Raw genomic sequence first — 19,970 nt, 5'->3', positions numbered from 1 at the left:
AAACAGACGTAAATAAGAATTGGGAGCACATACGTAATGCAATAGAATCAGCAGCTAAAGAAAGTATAGGATACCATAAACCAAGAAAAAGTAAGCCATGGTTTGATAATGAATGTCATAATCTAATAGAAATAAGAAATCAGGCTAGACTTAGGTGGTTAAATAACTCTGATGATACAAATCTAAACAACTATAATAGAATAAAGCGAGAAGTTAACCGCACGTTTAGAAGTAAAAAAAGAGATTACTTGAAAAGCAAAATTAATGAAATTGAAACAAACAGCAAAAATAAAAATATCAGAGATCTATATAAAGGTGTAAATGAGTTTAGAAAGGGGTGGCAACCTAAAGTAAACTTGATAAAAGATAAAGACGGTGATTTTCTAGCTGACCCAAGCGATATTCTAAATAGATGGAAGAACTACTTTAATGACCTTTTAAATGTCCATGTAGGAGATAAATCAGAAGTAAATTAAGTACACACAGCAGAACCTTTAGTTCCAGAACCTAACTTGACTGAAGTTAAAGATGCTATTAAAAGGCTAAAGAATAACAAAGCACCTGGCATTGATTTAATACCAGCTGAGTTAATTAAATATGGTGGAAATTCATTAATATGTCAAATTCATAAATTAATTTGTTTAATATGGAATAAAGAAGAAATCCCCCAACAGTGGAAAGAATCCATAATTGTTCCTGTGTTTAAAAAAGGTGATAAAATGAACTGCAATAATTACCGTGGAATTTCTCTACTCTCAACAACATACAAAATATTGTCTAACATTCTTTTAACAAGACTAACCCCATATGCTAATGAAATTATAGGTGATTATCAATGTGGATTTAAACGTAACAGATCAACTACAGATAAAATTTTTCACATCAGACAGACACTTGGACATTTTGATTATATTCTCACTTTTTTTTTCATCAGCTATTCATTGATTTCAAAAAAGCATATGATTCGGTCAAAAGAGATAAATTATATAATATATTAGTCGAGTTTGGAATACCTAAGAAGCTTGTTAGTATGATAAAAATATGCACCAGTGAAACAGAAAGTAAAATTCGTGTAGGTATTAATATGTCTGACAAATTTACAATTCATGATGGGTTAAAACAAGGAGATGCATTATCTCCATTGCTCTTTAATTTTGCCTTAGAATATCCTGTTAGGAAGGTAAAAGAAACTGAAGAAGGACTAAAATTAAATGGTGTGACTCAGTTGTTAGCATATGCAGATGATGTAGACTTACTGGGGGATGATGTGAATACAATTAAGAATAATGCTAAAATATTTTTCAAAACTGCTAAAGAGATAGGTTTGGAAGTTAACAAAGAGAAAACTAAATATATGCTTACAGGCCGAAACCAAGTGTTACGTAATAATCAAAATCTAATTATTGATAACAACTCGTTTGAACCAGTTTCCAAATTCAAATACTTAGGAGTAATATTAACAAATGAAAATTATATTAAAGAGGAAATAAAAAGTAGACTTAATTCAGGAAATGCATGTTACTTCTCTCTTCTTAAACTTTTGTCTTCTCGTTTAATATCTAAGAAACTAAAAGTTAAAATATACAAAACAGTAATTTTGCCTGTAGTATCATATGGGTGTGAAACTTGGTCCCTTACATTGAAAGAGGAACATAAATTGAGAGTATTTGAAAATAAAATCCTTAGGAAAATCTTTGGACCTAAAAGGGATGAGGAGACAGGTGAGTGGAGGAGGTTACATAATTTAGAACTACATAATTTGTATTCATGTCCGGATATTATTAGAATAATTAAATCAAGAAGACTTAGGTGGGCAGGCCATGTGGCACGAATGGGAGAGGAAAGAGGAGTTTACAGGATTCTTGTTGGGAAACCTGATGGTAAGAGACCTGTAGGAAGGCCAAGACGAAGATGGAGGGACAACGTTGAGATGGACCTAAAGGAAATCGGTAGGGATGGAAAAGAGTATATAGATCTTGCTCAAGATAGGGAAAGATGGAAGGCCTGTGTTGCTGCAGCCATGAACCTTCGGGTTTAAGAAGGCTAGGGAGTTAGTTAGTTAGTTAGTTAGTTTGATTATTATTATTCAAAATAACACAAATTAAATTACATTATTTATAATTTCCGGTAGGGCTTCACCTATAAGCTTACATATTTGTTCTGGATACAAAAAGTAATATGATGTGAAGACTTTTCTAACATATTATGTGCTGATATCATAGAAATTATTGAAAACTGATAATTTTTCAATTTTCAATTTGTATGGAAAACTAACTAAAACAGAAAGAAACAACTTGTTCGTATTACTACCTTAAATTATTTGTGAACTGTTGTTAAATGACAGTTTCATTACACACTGGCTAATCTTCGTTGTTATTATGACCGTTTGAGTTTTTTGTTTAAAGTCCACGTTATGTACAGATAGGCTAATCGGGACTGCACTTACAGTTTGAAGTGAGATCCCAAACCACTGTATAATGTAACTCAACCGGGTATCGTACCATTACCTTCTCAATATGAAAGCCTGATGGCTTGCTCCGGTCACGTGACTAAACGTCATCAACTGGAGGCGAGATAGCTGCCATGTTTGATTTGCTTCTTCGGAATCAATGTTGGACCTTTTTAGTGAATATGGAATTGTAATGCAAATTTAAGAACTGTAATCGAGTTTACATGACGTGTAAATATGCTTAAATGTGGAAGAGGTATGGTGTATAAGTCTTGTGTACTAAATTGCAGAGGCAATTACAATGAAAAAGGTAAGAGTAACATTCACATTTCTTCAAGATGTTGTTAAAAATGAGAAATTTTTAGGGCAATTCCATGTGATTCAGTCACTACGAAAATATACAAGTAACAAATGTATTATACTAAAAAATAAATAATAGTAATAGTTCATGATGTCAACATTTCATGTGTCCGAAATAGGCATCAAATATACTCGTAAATGTGGACAACATGTCAACATTTTTTTTAGAATTATCAAATAATTTACCCTGAATTACAAACGTTGGTTAATATTACGTCTACCAAAGCAATTTGTTAGTGTAAATTTTATGCAAGGATTCGATAAATTATTCATATTATTTACACAAATTTTCAGTTTCAAAATGTGCTTAATGAAAGAAAGCTATACAACGGGGCAAAGTTGATGCATGTGTACATTTATTCTTATTTTATCCCGCTTTATGCTTCTTTATGCTAATCGGAGGCGAGTGGAAGATATGTTGTACATTTAAATACAAAGGTGCGATGTGTAATAAGAACGTCGATGAAATATTCGTGTGTAAAACTATCCAAGAATAGTTTCAAATACAAATGTTTTCACACACAAAGCATTTTGTTACCTAGCTATGTTAATATGAACTACAAATGTGTTAATTTTTTAAAACTGTTTCATATGAACTGCTTTTTATTTTTTGTCTTTGTGAAGCTTCAATGTTCGTAACTTTGATTATTAAATCAGTGATAATGTTTATTGTTTCATAATTTATTAACATTTTTCACGATTTTTCTAACGGAATGTAAAAAACAGTGTAAGGAAATATTCCAAATGTTTATTTCCCAATTGAACGTTAAAATGGAAATATTAATCTGCTTTTTTTCTCAATGAAACTCTTAAGTTATTGTCACAAATCTTACTAACGACAATGAAAAGATTCAATTTGTTTATTATCTTTCGTTCAATAAAGTCAATAGGATTGAAATTACAATGTGACAAATTATTTACGTTTAGTCGTTATGCACAGAAATGTAACATTGCCCTTGTACCAATTTCTTTCGCTTTTGCTGCAAGAATAGAAATTAAGGTTTTGTATTGAGATTGTATAGCTACACAGAATATCTGCATTATCTGGTTGATTAATTTTGGGTAAACTTAAAGACAATTTAATTGATTAGGTAACTTGGAAAGTTTACGATCAACCTAACATGTTTTTTATTTAATCAATTGATTTTACATACAAAAGTTCATACAAAAGCGGTTACGAGTTTTACTGTAGCTGACCAATATTCCCGATAATATTTTTCAAAGATATACAATGTTTAAATATTTCCGACAGGAAGTTTCTAACGGTTTTTAACTCTTTCTTTGTGCTATGGTAGGAATTTTTGTGGTGGCCATAGTGACTTCCTGAATGAAAATTTTGGTGTAAATATTCAATATTATACATTTTTCTTTTAACTATATTCGTCGGGAGGGTAAATGTCAAAATTTAACTTCATAAGAGAAATAAATATACCTTAATTATCTACGGTAAAATTACGTCAAGGAGTTTACAGCGTTAAGACGATCGCCTCCAGATGATGACGTCTTGACTGAGCGTTGTGGCCTGAACCTCAAGATGGTCTTGATCGTACCCGGATCCACTTGATTACAAGGCAAGGATGTTACCACTATACGCCATTAATTCAAGACACTTCCTGTTAAAATGAACTAGCGTGGTATTAGGCTGGCATACGCATTCCCCCCCTCTGAAAACCGTGGTTGCATAATCCAATCTAGAATTTTTGTTAAAGACATTGTGAAATTTTGAGGTTTTAAGTCACAGATAGACAATCGGGACCAAGGTAACTTAATATACTATAAGGTAGCGCCATCCGAAAATTGCCGATCATGAACGAACGCGTGACGTCATGTGGGAGGATCGGTTATGCTCGGTGCCCCTTCGGTTATGTCCGTTCGGGGCTTGGCAGAAGCAAACGGCCGCTATCATTTCTATACGAGTTTGAGAGTTTGAGAGAGTAATCTTCGCAAATTAGCCAAAAGTGGCACAAGAAGCGAAGTAAAATGAAGCAAATCAATCAATCAATATTTGTTTTCACATATACTATCACATTTACTAAATTCTCAAGGACAAATCAATATCTTGCCCGATTGGATTCGAATCCGGAACCCCTGGCGCCGAAGCGCGATGTGCTAAGCACTACGCCAAGGAGATCGACAGAGGCCTCCGAGGTACTACGGGCTCACAGAACGTCACAGGAATACTATCGGATTATAAATTATGGATATTAGAGTTTGGATAATAAATAAATAAATTATATAATCTATAATCTATAAATAAAAAAAACAGCCGTTCTTTATTTATAGAATCTCAAAGAGAGCGATAGTTTGCCAAACTAAAAAATAATCCTATCTTGTTCTCATGATAATAAAAATAGAAGGCATAATAAAAAATAAATTGGTAACTATAGATTGACACAGAATTGAATAAGCTGAATTTTGATGTAACTTGTTTTTATGTGGTTCTACTGATTAACTTTTAATTGGAGTCCAAACTTGAATATCCGTAATTTCTAATCCGATAGTAGTCCGGTATAATCTATTTACATCATTTAACACAACGCAGTACAAATGCCTAATATTTAGTTTTCTGACTAAATAGTTCCTTCTTATTCATTCAGAACGTTGCAATCATTTACAGGAACATTTCAAATTTTACATAACATCAGAAAGTATTAAAATTATACTGATATACTTAAAATCCAATCTTTACCATTCACCATAATGTAACTTTATTTTTGAAGTTATCAAGTGAAAGAAGCAATATACAATCTAGATAACATTTTACTCTGCATTTGATACTTACTCTAAATTCGAAATAATTCCCAACCTTCTTCATATATTTATTTACTGTACAATAATTTACGTACGGATCAAAGTTCCACATGCAAAAAAATTTTGTAAAGTTTTATGTGGAGGAAGAATGATGAAATAGTTTGTAAGATAGTAGTTTCAGACTTTGAAAACGCAATTCCAGTTTGTAATTTGCAGATATTTTTAATTTCTCTGGTTGAAATTTGGCTGCAAGTTATCGTTATCATAGTTCTAAGAAGTATTTTTTCGTATTAAGAACTTTACGTACAAACGCGTGCAGAAGATGAGTCAAAGTGCACAAGTACTAATTTAACTAAGTTAACCTACTCGAAATACTTGATGAGTGCTAGGAGCATCAAACTTAAATGTCTAAACCTACTAATTCAAGCCTATAGAAATAGATTTTTGATCACACGGTAAATGAAACGCTTTGAGAATATCGATGAAAATATCTTAGTTTAATTAAACAATAAAGGAGAAAAGTTACATGAACTCACAATGATTTACCGTGCAACTGTACGAATCATTATTCGTTAAAGGACTTTGTCCGCAGATTTTCCATTTCCATTCCCATGTGTGTCTGAGTTGTATAACCGGAAAATATACTCCAAGACTGATATGCGACACACATTTGTACATAAACGAAGTAACTTGCATTACACTAATCTTAGATCTTGCTCTTTTTGACAGAAATGTACTACAAAGAAATAATGTAACATCCATTGGTTTATATTGAGTACAAGGGTACAAAATTATTCACAATATATTTGTGAAATACCAAATTTGAACAAAGTTGCAAACATTTTAATGATGGGTGTAATATTCACTCATGCAATATTTACCATCGTGCATACAACGCTATGTAACTCGAATTGAAGATGTACTACGTGAATTTCATTTCGAATAGCGTGAAAGTTAGTACACGATCTTCGAAATGCCCATTTCCGACAACGTTTTTCACAATAATGTGAACATACAAATCACAATCAACATCGGTCTGTGTTAAATGAAATTGTTAATAATTATAAATCCGACTTACATAAAATGTACTTAACAAATCAGTTAGGCTCACTACGTACTTCGCACTAGTTGAACACATTTTCAAGATATTGATGACTTCTCTTGTAGTACTGTCGGTTAGGTTACGTTCTAGATTTTGAACTTTTTTATTTGGTTAAAGCGGTTGAAAGAGGTTGTTTGTAATCTTTAATTTATTTGCTTCATTATGCAGATGTGTAATAGATCGAATATGTTTTCCAACAACGAAACATTGCTTGCAGTTTGTGTATATACCAAAGTCTATATATTTTTCACTTTTTGGCAGCATAGTCTTTAGCCTGTTTAGGGCACGTTTCCTTATTGCGTGTCTTTCGTAGCGTACAGCTCTGCAAACCTTATCAGCACCTCCTACAAGCGAAGCATATTGTGAAGATAAGTGTTTAGGAGAACTACACCATTTCCTCGATTATTTGGTACTAAAGTAATTGGATGTAATTTTAGCGATGTCACTGCAGTTGGCTTCAGCACGTTCTTTGGTGGAAAATACAGAAATTCTGCTTTTAGATCTCGCACATAGTCTTCTTCACAATAATTGGCACTGCACACTTGCATTTTTTACATTTCGTCTACAAGCATGAATCCACTGTTTACTTACGCAATTATCGACTGGAAATCTATGATATTTTATGTCAGTTCCTTTAGTTTTCTGGTTATATTTTTCATAGCTTGCTACAGCACAATTAGACATGATTGCAGTCTAGAAGTACAAAAATACAATAAAAATAATTCGAACGCTACAAAATCAACAACCTGCTTGTTCCGATTTTTGCGACGTGTTAGTAACTAAATGTACCCCGCACCAAACTTACTGCACATAGCAACGAGCACCGTCAAACCCGATCCTCCCAGATGACGTAATGCATACGTACTTCACATAGCAACGAGCACCCCCTGAATCGGGACTGGACCTACAATTTAAAGTGAACTCCTTCACCGGGTATCGAACCGGGACCCTTGGTTACAAGGCGGCAACGTTACCACTACGCCATCGGGAAATTATTGTTTTAGTCTTTGAACTGCAGTGTTTACCACCACTCTTAATGACTGCTGCAGAATTATAGCAATTGTTTTTTTATTACATAACTTCAAGGCATTATATTGTAGTTGTAACGTGTAACTAACTACCCGTTGCCAATTACGAATGAAGTAATTCTTGACAACACCCTTATCGTGCTCTTAAAAGACACGCAAGTTCCATTCCGAGAGAACTTTCAAATTACATCTTTCATCACACAGATCCATCATATTAGTCTCACCAGCAAAACGCGGAAGTTGACATTTTATTGTTCGTATTGTCTTTATCTGGCTAAAAGGAACTCTGGCGAGAGAAGGTGAAGTTGACAAACAATCAACCTTTCTCAACTCTAATGCGTATTTACGAAGACAAAGCATCAAAGAACAATGAAAGTTTTATTAAGACAATCTCAGTTATCTAGGAACAGACAGGCAAAGCTCAGAAACGCGCACATTGTTGAGACTTACAATTAATAGATATGTGGTAAATCTACTGCGTTCTAAGTAGTTCGTTATTTACAGTGCAAGGGAAATTATTTTCGGTCTTATTTTTATTTATCTCATTAGTCTCATTACATATCACGTAGATTGCAATCATTGAACTCCAATATAAATAAAAAAAAATCCGGAAAATAAATTACAACACCGATGTAAGATTTTTAGAGCAAGAATTAAATTGTTTCTTGTATTGAATCTTTTGAAAACCGGAAATTTATACCGAATATAATTTGGTAAATGTATAAGAAATTAGAATAATTCTTGGTATCCCCTTTGCACAATCCAAGATAATACGCAAAATTTTAATCGACAGTACGTACAGTGGGATCCGCTAGTATTACTTTCAAATTGTCCATCACCATGTTCGTGCACTTTATTTGACCCAATAAGAGCTTCAAGAATTAAAAGAAACGTCGAAACAAGCTGTTGACAACTTCTGTACCAGCATACATAAAAATCCATCGCTTAAAAACGCATACGGTGTAAGAGAATAATTAATGAAAATAGTCATGGACAATTTGCAGGGTAATACTAGTGGATCCCACTGTACCTTACTATTCAAGTGCGTTCTTGCCCCACCAGATGGTTCTGCTTGTACTAGGGTACAGTAGTCTGTGCTTTTATAAGACAGAAAGAAGTGTTCGCACAAGTCAACGGGGGAAAACGCTCAGTGCCTCATCCTGGAGTAGATTACCTTTGATACAGTAAGTTTACAGTATAAAGCAGAAGATAAGTGTTCGAATAAGTCTGTGCTTCATTCTGTAAAAAGATTATTAGCCTTGGAAGCAGAAATATCTGTTTCCTAGAAGAGTATGCGGATCAAAGATGTGAAGCAAGAGTTCTTGTTTGATGTACTACAGAAGTTCGTGCAATAATTTTAGTGACAACAAAGGATAGTTAAACAAGAACCCGATTGTTAAGAAATAGACTAGTGGCTAAGTTGATTGCATCAATATAGTTTCGCGCATCAGAAGGGTTTAAGATGTCATCTTCAGCAATCTACATTCTTGATATTAAGGGCAAGGCTCTTATTTCAAGGAACTATAGAGGAGACATTGACCAGCGATTAATTGAAAAGTTTATGCCTGTGTTGTTGGAAAAAGAAGATGAAGGAGTGCTCACACCAATATTTCAAACGACAGAGTGTACTTTTGCATACATAAAGCACAATAATTTGTATATTGTGTCCATAACCAATAAGAATGCTAATGTAATTCTTGTGTTCGTTGTTTTACATAAAATTGTAAATATCTTAAAAGAATATTTTAAAGAGATAGAGGAAGAAAGCATTCGTGATAACTTTGTACTAATTTATGAACTGCTGGATGAGATAATGGATTTCGGTTATCCACAAATTACTGACAGCAAGATTCTAAAGGAGTACATAACTCAACAAGGTCACAAATTAAAATTACAGCGTCGATTACCTAAGGCAGTTACCAATGCTGTGTCGTGGAGATCGGAGGGACTAAAGTACAGGGAAAATGAAGTTTTTATTGATGTAACAGAATCTGTTAATCTTTTAGCAAACGCAAAAGGAGACGTGCTTAAAAGTGAAATTGTTGGCACTATACAGTTGCGTGCCTATCTGTCTGGTATGCCAGAGTTGAAGTTAGGTCTAAATGACAAAGTGTTGTTTGAGAGCTCAGGCCGAGATGATTCCAAATCGATTGAACTGGAAGATGTCAAATTTCACCAGTGTGTTAGATTATCACGGTTTGCAAACGACCATACAATATCTTTCATACCACCTGATGGTGAATTTGAGCTGATGTCATACCGTCTAAATACCAATGTGAAACCGCTCATATGGGTTGAGGCAGAAACTGAATATCATGCTCACAGCAGAATTGAATACACGATTAAGGCCATATCACAATTTAAAAGCAGATCAACAGCAAATAATGTCGAAATTGTCATTCCTGTTCGTGCAGATGTAGATTCGCCCAAATTGAAAACCACGAAGGGGAAAGTGAAATATGCTCCTGAGCATAATGCTATTATATGGTCTATTGCATCATTCCCTGGAGGTAAAGAATATCTCGTAAGAGCTCACTTTGGATTACCAAGTATTGAAGGAGAAGAATCCGATGAAAAGTTCCCTATGCAAGTGAAATTCGAAATTCCATACTTTACAGCATCAGGGATCCAAATACGGTACTTGAGAATCATTGAAAAGAGTGGGTATCATGCGCTGCCGTGGGTAAGGTATATACAACAAAACGGAGATTACCATATTAGAACAAATTAGTTCATTGTTGTGTGATTGTTTCATTTTCATGTGCATGTGAGTTTGTAATTGTTGAATCTTCAACTTAAAAAATACGTTAAGTGCTCAGTTCAGATGATGTCTTTAACATTCTTGCAATGAACGTTAGAATGTTTTATATGACTTAAAAATAGCAGTTTGGTGTGTATAAGATTTGATTATATTAATTCATGTACAACATTTGGTAATTTTAATGCTATGTTCGGTTGGCTCAATCTTCTTTTTGAACCTTCTCCTGTAATGTATCTTGTATATGTTGAATATCAGCAAAAATATATTTCTCATTGTATTAGTTTTCTGAGATTGGTCTTCTGTAACATGCACACACTCTCGTAGTGCAGGAGTGTTCTTGAAGCTAAGGTCAAATATGTAACAGCCACATACGGCTCTGGGAAAATTCTGCGTATTGTTGCTAGCCAACAAAGTGTGAAATTAATGGAATTTGCACCAGGCAGCGTTGTTGAAGGTGACGAAGGGTGACTGCCACCACCTTGCCACAACAGTCCCTTGCTGAGTCTTATCCAGAGTTTATATTCCTGATAGAAACTTATAGTTCTTCTCAATAAAACTGCCTAAAGTGTAGGGAGAAGACAGTAAACATTCACCTGTCTATACTCGAATGTTTTCCACGACAGCAAGTTATTTTTCTTTCAGTATTACCGTTTGACAACAATCACTGATACCTTTAGACAGATAGATACAAATTGCACAGAAGTACACAGCACTATAACACTAAACCAAACGTGTACAAAGCGTACTTACGTGTACAAAATGTTTATAGTTGAACTACCAACATCATTTTATACAGTTTGGAATTAACCCATTGGCGAGATTCGTTATTAATTTTATAACAGATTTGGTGGGTTAGCAACGGTCCGTTCCAGGATTCGGCCAGGGAAGCTAGGGGAATTTACGAGCCAAGAGCTCGACCTAACGTTACCTGGTCTTGTTTACCCGTTGCAGTTACCAATGATCAGATATTACTTTCTACCTCTTGTACATGAGGGAAACAAACATAGATTTCAACATATTTAATTAATAAAGACATAAACCTAACATACTTACACAAGAAAAAGGATACACTTGTTACACATGATTGGCACTTATCGCCACACACGATTGTACACTTATAACACAATACTGTCCCGGGTTCGAACTCTTATACACACACTCTACCGTGTAAGTTACTCTATTCCAAGTCTCGTCACGCACTTTGGAGGATAATGTTCCTTTTCGAGCCTCGTCGCACACTGTTGGCGGGTACTCTCTATTTCCAGTCTCGTCACACACTTTGGAGGATAATGTTCCTTTTCGAGCCTAGTCGCATACTGTTGGCGGGTACTCTCTATTTCCAGTCTCGTCACACACTGTCCTCTCTTCCCAACTATATCCCAAAACTGTAGGTTTTGGTGGATCACGTGTCCCCCTGGCCCAATCAGATTGTCCGGCGTCGTTTTGACCAAACCGTGAGAACAGCATCTCCTGGTCATTCTCTGGATCCTCCAGTTTCTGCCACATGTTACCTAAATTAGTTCAGCGACGATGGGCAGTGTCCAGTCGAAGGGATACAGGGCTCATTTGTCACTTCTTGCATTCCTTCGTCCTGGTCCCTCCCTGGCTGGGAAGAGAAGAGCCCACACAGGAAGAAACTTGGTTCCCAACTTTCCGAAGGAAAGTATTCTCAACTTTGAGCAACATAGAATTGCTATATATTCCCGTTCCCCCGGGGAAAAATTTCTGAACTTGTGAAGAAATTTTTCATCATTTGTCCTTCACTAGTGGAACACCCTGTATATGATGAGATGAAACTGTCTTTCACTAGTCGAACACCCTGTATATAATCACACTAAACTTTGTTCATTCACTTGGTGGACACCCTGTATATAGTTCAGCTGGACTTTTGTCCATTAAGTTCTGTAACACCATGACATCTTCTTCTTTCTTCATTAGGTTAGGTAAATCTAACTTAATAAGGTTGAAGGGTATATTTGTCTTCTCGGTTAACAAGGATTAATAACTGCCGATGTCTTCGCAAGTCGTTGGGATGGGAAGGAAGAAGGATGGGTTATTCTCTCTTCTTTCTATCTGGAATGCCAAACGTCACTGGGTTTGGACTTCATAAAGTTTTGGTGTTCTCAGGTGTCTACAGAGGAAACAACTCTTTTGTCACTTTGAGTCTATGGGGAACTTCTGGAAGCTTTTCACAAATTACACCACGGCATGTCGATTAACTGGATGGGTGGGTAAGGGACACGTGATTTCTTCCGCACCACTGATGAGAGTTCATCTCCTTGGTGAAATGTTCAGATTGTCTCCGATTAAATGTTCTATCACCATCACTTCACTTAATGTTTGTTTAGCGTTTAATCACATTGTTATTTAATGTCAATAATTGTCTATCCTAAATACTTCATCACCATGCATTACGAATATACTCGTTTTCATTTAGTTCATTTTTCCAAAAATTTCAGGATATATTATACACATACATTTTACTTCTACCGTTCACACATATTATACGTATCATGATTACACTTAGTAGAGAATTATCAACTCGAATAGATTTATTGAAATCAAAATATGAATAATGTGACCATATCAAGTATATTAATAATATGATAATGGTGAACTCTAATAACACTATATTAAATTTTCTTACTTTATAAATGGTCATTTTGGAACCTGAAAAGTACATGAATAAATGCTGAATAAAAGAAGTAATTATCTGACCATCATGATGATAAATTAGACAGATTTTCATAACCCATTTTTATAATACCTCATACACGTAAACATAAAAAATTATCAATAAAATACACTAATAAGCAAATGAAATTTCAACCTTATCTAATATCAGTAAATTCTAAGCATAACATATGGGCCATTTGAATATTACTAAAATGAAATTAAAACATTCTGAACTCAATTACCTCATGAACACAGGTGTTGATTCTCATATACATCCACCTATAATTGAAAATGAACAAACTTCTACTTAGGTTTCATTTTTGAAACTACCAGATAACATATTTGTTTTGAAATTGATTAGAATTATGATATTGAACATAATAAACAGACAAGAGTTCAAGATGTAATTTTTCCATGAGTTAAAAGTTGACATAATACTCATATTTTCAAGACATAATCTATCAGTAAAATACTTATTTTTTTTTTTTTATCTGTTAATTAGATTTTTATATGATTCTTCATAGAAACTTAAGAACAAAATGCCAAAACATGACAATATGTAAATACTTTTTGCCTTAGAATATCATCAGTATAAAATAGATTTACAAAGTATAAATGTGCCAATGGCATGACCTCATATTGGCCTATCAACCTGTTAATAGTGATTCACTCATTTTTATTCAATAAGTTTGCGATCGTCACTTTTATATGTATAGTTTTTCATTTATAATAAGTAAACAAAATACGTAAAAAGACAAGTTTGCAAATTTACCGTGACCATCATTAATAAATTTTCTATCTAATTAAATTTATTTCAGCACATACTTAACTCTTTACCTTCACTGTCATTTCAAAGTTATTAAACTACTACTGAAAAACATAAAAGGTGCTAATGGTAGAATAAAATACATATTACCACATATATAAAATATCTCAGATATCATAATTGTTGCTTGTTATTCGTACTGAAACAATTGTAATCTTTCTCAGGCAATAACCCAAAATCACACCTTAATATTATGTTGTTCACAAGTTTATCAAAGTATACATAACTTATAACTAAAAACCTCTTTCTACCATCCATTGCTTCGAAGAAAATACCTACTTTTTTTTTTTATATATATATATATATAAATTGACACATAACTACATTTTCATAGATATGAGTACAATAGTATCTGTTAGAAAAATATGTGTACACATCCTTAGCATCTGTACTTCACTAGTTTGCAAATAATAACACATATGTGCATTTATTAATCAATAAAAGTTATGTAAATCATCTTACGGACTAAATTTCGTAACATCCTCACACAAATTAAGTGTTATAAATATCAAGTGTAAACACACATCAACTCATTTTCTTATATATAAGAAATGGTACTTTGAAATGAATATGGAAACTAATATGCTAACTTCATTGTCATAAAACTCTATAAAATTCTCTTGATCATTTGATCATTTTCGACCTAAGAATAAATTTATCTTTCTTACTTCACCTTCTCTCTCACCAATTAGTAATTAATCACGTGCAGCTCATGCTTTAAGAAACGTGTTAGAAAGTGGATGCTCACTTGCAGCATAGGCAAAGTTAGTTTGAATACAAATGTCTAACATAATCTTATGATCAATTCCTATAACTACTTATACTTAATAACTTGTAGCAAATGCAATGAATACAATAGACATTCCTATAAAGATATGAACTAATACACAAGCAATAATAATACGCTAAGCAATCCCAATCGATACTTGTTTATAAAGTAATAACTATAGCACTACTGAAACTTCTAGCTACTACTAACTATTTTTTTTAGAAAAACCCTTATTTATTTTCAAATCAAAATACTAAAATAATATGATTACCTACAAAATTAAATTACCTTCTATCTGGAATCTCCTCTCTCTCTTTTACTGACCGACTTACTGATTACCTTCTTTCCTATTTTTTCAAATTTATAGAATAAAAAAGTCTGTTCGCCAGTGAAGAACCTGTTCCTTTAACAACTCCTAGAAAATAAATCTGAATTCCAAACAAAAACAAATGACACTTGTTCCAACTTTAAGTATAGTCATCTAGATCAGAAGAAATGTTCTCACATAATTCCTTAAAATTAAAAATCTAAATATGAATATCCTTATGTTGAAAAATTAAAATAATATGACACTTAAAATATACTTTGATTATATTTAACTATGACACTTGGCGCAAGCATGCTATCCTTCGAGCCAGATGTTCTTGAAAGAAACTGTGTCACTAGGGTAGACATCCCTTTTTTTTCGTCGCTGTGACCTTCACTCCGGCCACCCCCAGCTGACTGACCATTCCTACCCTTCAGGGGGAGGGGTAGTTACCAAACGGAAAGTTCTCCTCTTTTGCCTGAAAAGCCATAAACCTGGCCTTCTAGGACCGTGATATTCCTTTACACCCACAATAATAATAAAAATCACAAAAATAAAAGAAAGTAACTAATTATATGATAACTTCAAATATTTACAAACATTTACTAGCGATATAGTACGTACCAACTGCGTTATATATATTTTTAACAACTAATAATCATTTCCTTTTCATGTGCTGTGAGTACGAGTGCGTTGTGAGAGAAAGAAAACATTGACCTGCGAGGGATGGTTGCTAAAAGACCCTCTCTTCTTCCTTGCCTTTTTCTTACCAATGTATCCAACACCTTTCTTCTTCCGAATCTTTAAATTGATATAACCTTTGTAACGACTGACAAATTTATTGGTGGACCCTAGACCTTCTTAATCTAATTTTAAAAAGTAAATTTGCATTAATTGACGCTGCATATAAGTAACTATAAAATAATTCCAACTTTTAAATTTCACTGCCGAGCATATCTCAAGCAAAGTAAAACAAATTACATTTATCTTATAACATTGTGCACTATCCAATTGACTAATAATATAATTTTCCATTTGTGACATTATAATTGAAGCACATTTCAGCATGTAACTTATTCATCCTGAAATAAAAATCGTCGTATATTCCCCATACTCTAGTAAAATATCCCTACTCAGCATCGTTCCTACCAGCGGAACTCGCACACAAAATAAACCCTTCGCTCTCTGGCGGACACAATAATAAAATTCTTCGCTCTCTGGCGGACACAATAATAATAATTACTCGCACTCTGGCGGTACTAATAAAACCAACTTCATCGCTCACTGGCGGACTTAATACAATAACCTCATCGCTCATTGGCGGACACAATATAAAAACTTCATCGCCCATTGGCGGATACAATTAAATAAATCTCATCGCTCTGTGGCGGATTCAATAAAATAACTTCATTGCCTTCTTAACTATGTCACATCACGTCGTCTCACTTTAAAATGAAATTTCACTTGAACGTCACATCATAAAATTTTTCACATTACTTCAGCTTTAAAAAATGAAAATGTGCACACATTTCTTAACTTTTAACCAAAGTTCACTTTTTTCATGTACTGAATATTTCCTTTTCACAGCGTTTAATTATCAGACTGTTGGATTACGGGTCACCACTTAATAGGTTGTTAAATCTTCATTCATCGTATAAACTGACGTATTTTAGATAATTTTTACTCATTAAACACATTACGACACTCTCACGTACACTCACTATCAATTAAACAAAACACGTTAATCACTCACTAAATATCATTTTTCACGGAACACATTAAGCATTTAATTAATTTCACTGGTAAAATAACGCAATTAGCACATAAAATAAATTCTTAACTAACATTTTATGACATTTTACATCTCAATACACATATTCCTGTAGTGCACATCAATTGCTCTTACTCAAGCTTAATTAATCTTCCGCCACTTGGGAAGGAAACAAATCAGGCCTCATTTCTTTGATTTTCTTCAAATAAAATTGCCTTTTCCTAATTGAACAATTCCAAATCTTCATGTGACTGACATGCTGGTTGTCACGAACTTTTCCTGTAACGCAGTCGAGTAATGTGAACGTATTTGGAGTTTCTCGCTGCAAGCAAAAGTAAGGTCCTTCGTAGGTCTCACAGTATTTTTTGATCCTTTGATCTAGCAAGCTACTCAAGTAGTGAGTCTGCAGGAAGACGAGCTCACGCTCTTGTACCTCAGGTCTGTGAGCCCAAGCTTGGTTTTGTCTGGAATTCTTTTTGTTTCGAATATCTGTAGCTCTGACTACCGCCATGTACAATTTCTCCTTCCACTTCATCTCCTCAGACTGGGATATGTTAAAGTGATCTCTCACGGCCTTGTCCAACGGAGAGTTTAATTGCAGCTCCCTAGGTGCAACGCCTAAGCTGTAATGAATGCTCCCATTCAAGAGATTGACTATCGTAGGGACATATTCTGGCCAATCCTTGTGGGCCTCCTTGCAAAATATCCTCATGAGCCGATTAAGTTCTTTATGCACCCTTTCCACCAGGTTGCTGCTCGGATTATATAAGGGCGTGTAACCTATTTTCACCCCATACGAAGCCAAAGTCTCCACAAACTTTTTTGCCTTAAATTGGGTGGCGTTATCACTAATTACTTTGTGCGGGATACCAAGATGCATGAAATAATCATGCGTCAGTTTACGAAGGATGCTCTCCGTGTTACAGCTGCGTAATGGGTATGCAGTTAAATACCTGGTTTTCACATTCTGCACAGTGAGAAGGAACTTTTCTCCCCTTCTTCCCCTTACAAGAGGACCTTGGATATCGATGCACACCACCATCTCGGGTGACGCCATGTCGTGTGCCCTCAGATTTTGTCTCGGCGGATGAGTATTGTCTTTTGTTCGTTGGCAGGCCTCACAGTCGTTCACATATTCCCTGACATGCTTTCTCATCCCCTTCCAATAATACGTCTTCATTATCCTTCTTATCATTTTTTCGAACCCAAAATGGCCTAAATTATCGTGATATGTTCGCATGATCAGTGGAGTTAACGTACAGGGGACACACACTTTCCATTCCTGAGAGAAGTGGAAATCTCGTGTCACAAGAATATCATTCTGTAATGCATAGAACTTCGTCCAGTTTCTACCATGGGTGGCGCCCCCCTCGGTTGCGCCTTCTAAAAATTCAATGATTGGCAGTAAATTGGGATCTTTGCGTTGTTCTGAGGCCAGAACCTCTCTGGGCACCTCCAGCATTTCATTCTTGAATGTGTTTACATTGTGAACAGTAATCTTTTCTGGCTCTGCTTCCTCGAAACTTCGTGAGAGTAGGTCCGCGAGTTGGTTATCACTTCCCCGACAATACTCGACATCAAAACAGTGACCTTGCAGCTGTAACGACCAACGCGTTAGACGTGAATTCCAATCCTTGGATGAATTTAACCATTGAAGTGCACGGTGATCACATATGACGGTAAACTTAGTTCCAGCTACAAAAGATCTGAACTTGGAAATACAGAATATTATACTTAGGCATTCGAGCTCCGTGATAGTATAATTAACTTCATAGGGCCTTAATGTTCTACTGGCGAAGTAGATCACCCTCTTTTCACCATTTACCCTCTGAAATAAGTATCCCCCTACTCCAATTGTTGAAGCATCGCATTGGATGTAAAACTTTTCATTCATGTTGGGATGATGCAGCGTCACATTTGCAGCTATTACTTCCTTCATCCGGATAAAACTGTTTTCTTCGGTTTCACTGTCATGTGCGCATCACGCAATTTATCAAATACAACACGTAAATTCCGTAAGTGCTCCTGAAAAGTCTCTGTTCTAATACAAAGATCATCCACATAGATGATTACATGTTCTGAAAGGCTGTTACCTAAGCACTTTTGCATGGCTGCATTAAACGCTTGAGTTCCATTGCAGGATCCGAACACAAGTCTCTTATATTGATAAGATTTTCCCTCAAAACTGAACGCAGTATACTGCTTTGAGTCCTCGGAAAGGCCAATCTGATGGAATCCGCAATTAAGATCAACCGTTGTTATATACTTCTTCCCTTGAAATCCCTGTAACGCTTCTTCTATTTGAATATTAGGGGCTTTCATGATCTTTTGGTGAACATTAACACCCCGCATATCGACGCATATGCGTAGAGTTTTATCAGATTTTGGAATAACCACAAGCGGATTATGATGTGAAGATTCACTGGCTTCTATTATGTCCCACTGCAACAACTTGTCCAAGTGTTCCCTTACTCGTTGCTTATAATGGTAAGGTATCGGATAAGGTTTGGAAACAATAGGTTGGTCGGTGTCAACCTCAATTTTATGGGTGTACTTAGTGCATAGCCCTGGTTTTTCGTCAAACAAGTCCTTAAATTCCAGTAACAATTGAAATAACTGCATTTGTTCATCCGAGTTTAAAATTTCAGCTTCCACTACTTTCTCCCACATCGCTTCTCTGCTAGCCACCGTGTCTTCTTGTTGATTCATATTGCAGCCATAAAGATGATCAACGTTCAGCTCACTTTCTTCCTCACCCCCTGTCTTAACAAAAGGTAGCGGTAATAATGGCACTACTTGCCTGCCCTGTTCAGTGTCTATAAGCAGCTCTTTATGTTTTAGGTCAAGCGTGGCGTCCAGGTTAAAAAGCAAGTCTAAGCCTAATAAGATTCCAACTGGCAACTCTTTGACTATTAAAAATTGCACCTGCATGGAATGTTCTGCGATGATAATTTCCATGGTCACTTTTCCTAAAGTTTTTTGTTTGCGTTTTCCACTATAATCTACTAAAATTACGCCCTCCACCGGCCGTAAGATGGGATGTGTCACTTCCGATGTAATCCGCCTCCAGATTGATTCGGCCATAAGACAAATATTACAACCAGTATCTAGAAGTGAACGGTATTTGTTTCCATTTATTTCCACCCAAACGAACGTGCTATGCTTTAATC

The 19,970-nt window shown here is 35.0% G+C and overlaps 1 pseudogene; it reads left to right on the top strand.

The window, feature by feature from the left end:
* Positions 1–8,838: 8,838 nt before the first annotated feature.
* Positions 8,839–10,728, top strand: LOC145986714 (AP-1 complex subunit mu-1 pseudogene; annotated as a pseudogene).
* Positions 10,729–19,970: the final 9,242 nt, after the last annotated feature.

Source organism: Lepisma saccharinum, chromosome 1, assembly GCF_977018435.1.
Source record: "Lepisma saccharinum chromosome 1, izLepSacc3.1, whole genome shotgun sequence".
Taxonomy (NCBI): domain Eukaryota; kingdom Metazoa; phylum Arthropoda; class Insecta; order Zygentoma; family Lepismatidae; genus Lepisma; species Lepisma saccharinum.
The sequence above is the reverse complement of the archived record's forward strand: the minus strand, read 5'-3'. Positions and strand labels throughout refer to the sequence as shown.